This window comes from Nansenia antarctica (assembly GCF_963989245.1).
Source record: "Nansenia antarctica genome assembly, chromosome: 4".
Lineage (NCBI taxonomy): Eukaryota > Metazoa > Chordata > Actinopteri > Argentiniformes > Microstomatidae > Nansenia > Nansenia antarctica.
The window spans coordinates 63,694,039-63,703,316 of record NC_137689.1 but is presented as its reverse complement, the minus strand read 5'-3'; positions in this window follow the sequence as shown (position 1 = coordinate 63,703,316).

The window sequence follows — 9,278 nt, the reverse complement described above, 5'->3', positions numbered from 1 at the left end:
ATCAGAGAGGTCACACGACCCTGGACAGACGAGCAAGGAGCATGGGAGAGGTGGAGAAGAAAGATGGAGAAAGAAAGAGGGAGAGTGAAAATGGGAGAAGGAGAGCAGTGCAATTATGAATGCGAGAGCATTAGATCATAAGTCCGCACCCTCCATTCAGAACAGGCTCCACACTCACACACACACACACACACACACACACACACACACACACACACACACACACATACACAAATCAATTTGCCAAAAGTCAGAAATGCTAGTCTTTGAAACAAGCATGGGCCAATAGTTCACGCTATTACATCCATATTCAACTGATTTGTTTATTCATATTTCATCATTGTTTGTTTGTTAGTTTATCTCTCAGCACAACATTCTAACTCTGGCTAGGCCCTCAACTACCATCCACACCAGGGGAGGCTGGTGAAGGTAGAAATCGGAGGACGGGGTTATTGTAATGTATGGAGTGGAATGAGGAATGGTATCTAACACGTATGGTTCACACTGAACACCCAAGACATTAGAACACAACACACACACAAACAAAGAACAACATAGAATACAGCGTGATCAGTTGAGGGGGCAGAGAGGAACGGCAGAAAGACAGACGACTCATTCAGAGTCAGGAGAGAGGAGACATTAGCATGCATTGATGGAGTCAAATCAGGACACCACGGGTAGCCCGGAGTGCGCTACATCACAGCGGGTAGCACCAGCTGCACACACCGACATATACACATATACACACACAGACACACAGACACACACACACACACACTCCAAGAACATGGCCGCTGTGTCCGGGGGCAACGGCACACATGGGAGAACCAATGGCTGACCTTCTGGGCTGACGAGAGGCTGTTGCAAGGGTTCCACGATAAGGTTAAAATCCACAAGGGTGGGGTGCCTGTATACTGCAATATGCACAAGCACACAGACACGTGCCAGCGCACACACACAGGCACAAGTACACACACATACACGCACACGCACGCACACACATAGATGCACGCACACACACAGACACACAGACACACACACAGACACACAGACACACACACACACACACACACACACACACACACAGACACACACACACACACACACACACACACACACACACACACACACACACACACACACACTGTAGTGAGTGGGTTCTGCAGGGAGAGATTATATCATATTTGAACAGCTCAGTTAGGGCTTTCACACCGCCAAGGAACCCTCCCGGTTCGCATTTGCGAACCAAGTCTGGAACCGGCTGGCGCGTTCAGACCGAAAATAAATTGGTTTGGAGCCTGAAAAGTTGGTTCGCAGCTAGAACCAGAAAATAGTGGTCTTCGGCGCAAACCAAAAACTAAGATATTATCCTCATTACCAGTGAAGTAGCTGTCATCTTGTTGTGACATCTTGGTTTATCTCGCCCCTTCGTCACCCAACGTTGATGACACTGATGGCTCCGGTTACACTGGTATGAACGCGGGCTGGTTCGCCAGACAGCACCAAGGTTCGGAGGTTCCAGAACGGGAACGGGAACGGTTACTTGGCAGTGTGAAAGCCCTAAGGCCAGGCCAGGGCATGCCCTCAACCCAGCTCTGACAAGCAGAAGAGGCCAGGGCATGCCCTCAATGCAGACCTGGGAGCCAGACATTCAGATGAGTGCGCCATGCACTCCTGACATGTGAGTATTGCCACAGCTGAAGTCACACATACCAGTGACTCACACACTCTATCAAGCCTTGGGGGATTAAGTTTCATTTACTATCTGATTCAGGAGTCTAGCTACTGGGATAGACAGATGATGGACAGATAGATGCATAGACGGATGGAAGGATAGATAGATAGATAGATAGATGGATGGATGGATGGACTTTATTTGTCATTGCTACAGTACAGGTACCAAACAACGAAATTTAGGAGGGGTGGCTCCCCTGGTGTTAGGAAAGGGAAAAAAAAAAGCACAAAATCACAAGGTAAGGTAAGGAGCTGGTTTACATAAATAAAGGCTATGTACACAATCCACTGTACTATACTGCACAGATAGTCAACTAGGGTTGTCATATTGCACAAAAGTATTTTTTCACGTTATTTTAAAGTGTCACAGTTTGCAGGCTTGGAATGTACATGTTTGTGCCTCAGCACTAGATAGATAGATAGATAGATAGATAGATAGATAGATAGATAGATGCTGATAGATAGATGCTGTAGATAGAATAGATAGATAGATAGATAGATAGATAGATAGATGCTGTAGATAGATAGATAAATAGATAGATAGATGGGTGGACAGACAGACAGACAGACAGTTACACAGACAGACAGATAGACAGACAGACAGAGCCGACTGACCAACCAGACTGTGAAACAGTCCTCAACATAATGAGAACCAGGGCTGTAACAAACTTGATCATAGAAGCAGGCTGTAAGTAACAGTCTTGTTCAAAGAAGCAGGCGGTAACCGGCCTCTACAGGTAGCTAGACTCCAGAGTGACTGACTGTGCTCGGCCAGTCAGCTGGGAGACATTCTCCTCCAGGATCAAAGGGCCTGCACTAATGACTTCCCCAGCTGGCCTGGGGCTGTGAGTTCTACTGCAGGGCCAACACAGCCAGCAGCTCTCTGTGGCTCCTCTACCACCACCGCAACATATCCTACAGACTTCCTCCGATGCCCCCTGGCCTCTGAGGCTGAGGGTACCCCACCATTGTATGACCCAGTTTTACTGTAGTGGCCTTTGAAGCGACAGCTGCACTCCCCCATGGTACCCCATCATAGTATGACCCAGTTCCTCTAGCTTCAGTGCCTGTTAGACAATACAGAGGGGAGAACTTATTGACCCTGCCCCTACTGTAGGCTACTGTAGTGGGCCCTCGGGATGGGGAAAGTGTGTTTGTGTGTGTGTGTCTGTGTGTGTGTGTGTGTGTGTGTGTGTGTGTGTGTGTGTGTGTGTGTGTGTGTGTGTGTGTGTGTGTGTGTGTGCGCGCATGTGTGTGTGGTGTGTCTGTGTCTGTGTCTATGTCTGTGTGTGTCTCTGTCTGTGTCTGTGTGTGGTGTGTCTGTGTCTGTGTCTGTGTGTGTGTCTGTGTCTGTGTGTGTGTCTGTGTGTGTGTGTGTGTGTGTGTGTGTGTCTGTGTCTGTGTGTGTGTCTGTGTGTGTGCGTCTGTATTTGTGTGTGTTCACAGTTGCCTGCAGACAGTTTAGTTTAGGATGGGTAGACTTGCGTGTACAGGATTATATAGTGTTTAAGCTCTGATCATCCTTCGCAGAGTGTGCACTTACATGCACGCACACACACACACACACACACACACACACACACACACACACACACACACACACACACACACACACACAGGCCTTCTGATGTCCTCTGTTGGGCTGTACATATTTCAGATGCAGTCTGATGGAAACTTCCAGTAGATACTACCTCAATCACACCATGATCAACAGTTACTCTTGTTACTTATGCTCAGTGGGAAAATAATGTAACCTGCGTAAATAATCCTTGAATTGGATGGAGGCCATTTTGGATAAAAACCACCCCATCTTCTCTAATTTCGGAGAGGAAAGATGAGGTGCTAGTGCTATGCTTTATTTGAATGCCATTACGCTCATCAAGTCTGTCTTTAATTACTGCAACCGCATTGTTCATCATTTTAATTTGGAGAAATATGCATTTTCATGTCATGGAGGGTCTGTGCTATAAGGACATTCTATCCCTTTCTCTCTGGCTGTCTGGGTGGGTCTGGGCCTGGGCCTGGGTCTGGGCCTGGCTGGGGCTGAGTCTGGGTCGGGTCTGGGTCTGGTTCTGGGCCTGGGTCTAGGCCTGGTTGGGACAGTGTCTGTGTCTGGGTCTGGGTCTGGCTGAGTACTGTATGGCTGGGTGTGGAGGAGAGAGGGGAGGGAGGGAGGGAGGGAGCGTGGACGGAGAAGGAAAGAGGGGAGAGTGGAGAGCGGTAACAATGTAGAAAGTAGTGCAGCACATGAACACAAGCAGGTTTTAAGAGAGCTCTGCGTTCAAAGGCGAGCGATGCCTGGGCTAAGCTGAGCTGGGCTGGGCTGGGCTGGGCTGGGCTGGGCTGGGCTGGGCTGGGCTGGCGTTGTGCTTTCTGCCATCTCTCTGCTGCCTCTTACACAATCCTCCAACTCCCCCTCAACACCCCTCCTTGAGCACCATGTCTACCTTTAAATATGTATGTTAAAGTCAAATCTTGTAATATCTGTCAATGTTTGATTACGACATGAAGGGCCAATGAATGATGAATCAGCTCCCTCAGACCTAATGAGGTAAGGGATCTTCAATGGAAAAGAGAAAGCTTTTTGGGCACTCTCCCAACAGTCATAAACAAACCAAAATGCAATCCTGTCTGTGCATTTACCCAGAACCCCCAGCGGTGAGGTTTGATTGGTCTTATGGTAGTTAGAAATGTAAAAACCCCAGGCTGAAACGAGCTATGTCGAACGGCCAGAAAACATCCTAGAGTTATAAATGTCAATATGAATGATGCTAAAACATGAAAATACGTTCATGAGGGATGAGTTAGAGTTAAGCGTGACAATATTTTATAAGAGAATTGTGATGGTTACGTCCCAGAGTGGGTGGGTAGAATCACCGTCATCCTCATAACTCCTGGTGAGAATCATGGCCGGGATACAGTAGGACTGCCTGCCAGGGGTGGAAAGTAACCTACTCTATTACTACTACTCTATTACAACTACTATATTACAACTACTCTATTACAACTACTCTATTACAACTACTACTCCACTACTCCAAAAGGCGCCTCAAGGCCAAGGCCAAGGCCAAACCTCAGAGGCTAACCAACAGCTACTTCCCCCAGGCGATCAGGCTCATGAACAAGTCTACTGTAGACAATTGACTATCATCCACAAGCACATCCCATGCATACGGACTACCTAAGCTTAAGCTCACGGTCACTTTACTACTGTCACCTACATGTCCTTTACTATTGACACTTTTTATTGTATTATGCCTAGTGCCTTATTGTCTACAAATGGCAAGATACTGCTAATTGTAAATAATCTTATTTTCACTTGTGTCCTGTACTATCACGTTTTTATGATCTTGAATTATGCCTATTGCCTTATTGACTTGTGCTGCAATGTCAGGAATCGAAGCCTAAGCATTTTACTCTCTTACATTTGTGTAGTGTAATGTAACAATAAACTTGAAACTTGAGACTCATTACTGTAATTGAGCATGGATTTGTACTTATTTGAGGATTTTTGAAAGTCTGTCAATAAATGTTTACCTGCGTATGTTTTAAATAAAGCATTCTACTTCTCTCATCCATTACAGAGTACAATGTACTGTATATATTCATACCTGAATCATACCAGCAGCTTTCTCTCTTACGGACAGGTTTTTAGCCAAAGAAATAGCAGTGGAGCCAACAGTGGAGTACTTTTTATTAAGCTTGTTTTTTTGCTCTTAATTAAGTTGTTTCTTTGGCTTGAACATTTACTTTTACTTGAGAAGTAACTTTCTGAATTAACAGTACTTGAGTAGGATATAGTACTCTTTCCAACCCTGCTGCGAGCCAACTAATTACCAGACTAGCTAAGTCCTGCAGTATGACTGATAGTCAGCTAATTATCTAACTATTATATGTAATATAATAATTATTATACTACTTCTCTCATCCATTACAGAGTACAATGTACAATGTACTGTATATATTCATACCTGAATCATCCTAGCAGTTTTCTCTGCTAAGGGCAGGTTTTTAGTCAAAGAAATGGCAGCGGAGCCAAACTGTGCTCAGTGTGATATAATGTTCAATAGCTCTAGCACTGCGCCTAAACAGACCAATCAGATAAAACCGTTCACAAAATCTCAATGGATGGTCAGTCATAAGATTTAATTCTATAATGATGAAATGCAATAATCAAGGTTAAGTTTTGATTGAAAGTATCAAATTACTTTACTTCACTACTTTTTATTAAGCTTGTTAAGAGAAGTAACTTACATACTTGAGTAGGATTTAGTACTCTTTCCAACCCTGCTGCAAGCCAACTAATTACCAGACTAGCTAGGTCCTGCAGTATGACTGATAGTCAGCTAATTATCTAACTATTATATGTAATATAATAATAATAATAATAATAATAATAATAATAATAACAATAACAATAACAACAATAATAATAATAATAATAAACCTTTATTTGTATAGCACTTTTCTGGCAAACATTGCAGCTCAACATGCTTTTTTATGTAGTGGAGGTGATTACTAAGCCCAGATATAGCCCTCATACCAGGAAGATGTCCTCATGGTATAACAGTTAATGTTTGTGTCATCCATGCTAGAGGTCCCCAGTTCAAACCCCCACGGTTACATACGGCCTACACTGAGACACCCTGTCTGTCTTCAACAGATTCACTCTATCTCTACAAGCAGCTAATATCTGACTCATCTCAGAATGGATAAGATAAATACATCCGGTAAGACATACTGTACACGCAGGCCTTCAGCAAACTCCAGCCTGCAGCCATCACCCAGACATGAAACATCTGATCGTCCACAACACGTACATGTCCTACAGAAAGCATAACTCCTAGATACAAACACTATTACTCAACAGATCTGCCTCACAGACTCGTCCCTCAGACGGGTGCTTTTAGGTTATATTGTCTCCCAAATCTCCCTCCCTATTTCCTCTATGACTGTGGCCAGGGAGGCTGTAAAAGTAGAAATTGGAGGACGGGCTCATTGTAATGCATGGGTTGGAATGAGGAACACGTGTTTCACACCATTTCTCATTCCGTTCTATGCATTACAATGAGCCAGTCCTCCGATTTCTGCCTCCGTGAACATGCATTGGCCATGCATTCTAAGTAAGCTACTAGTATGCTAGTGTGGTCATTGACATAGCCTCTGTTTACATTGTAGCATTGAAGCTCCCTTTTAGGCCCTAGTCTCTTTACCTCAGGACCATGATTCTGGCAGGCTAGACTACATACTGTAGGTCCAGTCATATTTGTTAAAGCATTGTATTAGCTAAGATGTTTAAGTCTAAGCTATTAGCTTGGTCAGAGACACTGTCATAGCTATGCTACCTCATAGACCCTATCATAGCTATGCTACCTCATAGTCCCTATGATAGCTAAGCTACCTCATAGGCCCCAATAGCGACACTACCTCATAGTCCCTGTTCAGCCTGCTACCCCGATGCAGCAGTACAGGGTCTAATGGAAACTCTCCTCTCACAGCCCGCTCCAGTGTGTCTCAGCCAGCTCTGCGATCACAGATCAGAGATAAAGGCACTGTTAATGTGTTTAAGGCCCTCTACTGGGACCTGGGGGGGAGGGGGGACTAAGGAGGGGATGGGGGTGGCGGGGGGCACACTACTACGGACATCAAAATAGCACTGGGGAAAGTTTCAATCTTGAATGGAGCTTTTTGAAGGGGAGGTCGAACCCTATATGGCATCTGGGACTTGTATGCTTCAGAACACTTGCTGAGAAAGGAAGGAGGGGGGGGGGGGGGAGAATGGAAGTGAGAGAGAGAAGGGGGGGGGGGGGGCAAGGGAGGTGTAATTTGTCTTGTTTTGTTCTGCTGACCTTACTGGGAATCCATTAGTGGGTGTAATGGAGGAGATTTGGCCCACAGGGTTATTAGAGGGAGACGGACATCTGAAGCCAGGAACACCCCTCTAGATCTGCCCTGTACGGGAGAGGGAGGGAGGGAGGGAGGGAGAGGGAGGGAGAGGGAGGGTGAGAGAGAGAGATTTTGTCATTGAGTTAAATATCCAAACATCCATACAAGTCCCTCTCTGATGAATGATAAATGTCATTGTTGTATTGTTTTCTGCAAATGCTGAATGTTAATGTAACCAATCAATTTTGGTCAACGTTTTCCACCCTAGATAACACAGACACAATGAAATCGACATTGTCCTCAAACAATACTTTTTCTCTTTTGGATGACTTGGATAAGGTGCATTGTACACAGTCACTAACACAAGGCTTTGTTCAATATGCTGTACACAGGGTGGACAGGGTTAGCAACACAATATGCTATTCTAACTCCTGTATGGCCTCTCCGGGGTGGTAATCTGTTTTAATAAAGCTTTACAATTGAGATCACAAAAAGAGTCTCATGGTTTACTTTGGATTATGGGTTTAGTTTTATGACTTTCCTGATCGGAGTCCTGAAGCCCGAAGCCTCTCTCTTAATTCGCTGTAACCATAGCTAAATCTTCATAGTGTACACAGTGCATTGATGTAGTGTAGTGCTAACCAAACTGGCACGTTGCTGCGTTGATGACTGATCTATTTGTGTATCCTCAGATCAAAGCCCTGCTAAAGCCTGTTATGATCTCATACAGCTTCACAAAGCGACTGTGGAATCGGACGTCCAACTGTTATTACAACATTTGGTGGAGTGAAAGTAAATCTTGATTAATCCGCTATGACCTCACTATTTGATGGATTAGAGGAAGTCATTTTAATAAAGGGTGTGTGTGTGTGTGTGTGTGAGGCGGGGGGGGGGGTACGCGCTGTACTGTAACGAAAGCTTTATCATTCAAACATCACTGTGTTAGACTGTGTTTCGTATCTGTCTGTCATCACCTCTGTCTGTGTGTGACAAGATTTGTAGCTTGACAGTTCATCTCTATGCAGAGAGAATCGATGTTATATCAACAACGTTGCCACAGTGTAAATGAAGACCGCAGCGTTTAATATGAACAATGCCATATCGGGAAAAACACGTCAACCACAATGTGTGATACGATGTCTTAGCTCCATTGTGGCCTGATGAGAACCATGAGTCAACAAAACACCACAAAGTGCATGTTATTGTCAAGGGGATGCTGCTGGAGGTAGAGGGTGGACTCATTGTAATGCAAGGAACGGAATGAGGAATGGTATCAAACACATGTGTGTCCACAAACTTCCCCTGAGGGGAGTGGACTAGTGATTGTGAAAAAGTTATCCCTTTAACATAGGACACTCTTCATACGAGCAAAACTTTAATACTTTCATTGTGTACAAGCAATGCATTATGTGGTTGGTGGCCATCGTGTGACATATTTGGTCACACTTAAACCATAAGCTGCTCTTATACCAGGGGAGGTTGGTGGCGGTAGAAATCGTAGGACATGCTCATTGCATGGAATGAAATGAGGAATTGTATCAAATCCTTAGATTTCTACCTCCACCAGCCTCCCCTGTCTCACACCTGTGTTGAGACACTGTCATTACTGTCATAACATTGTGCCAACGTGTTACAGATGACTAGGATTGTTCTTGATC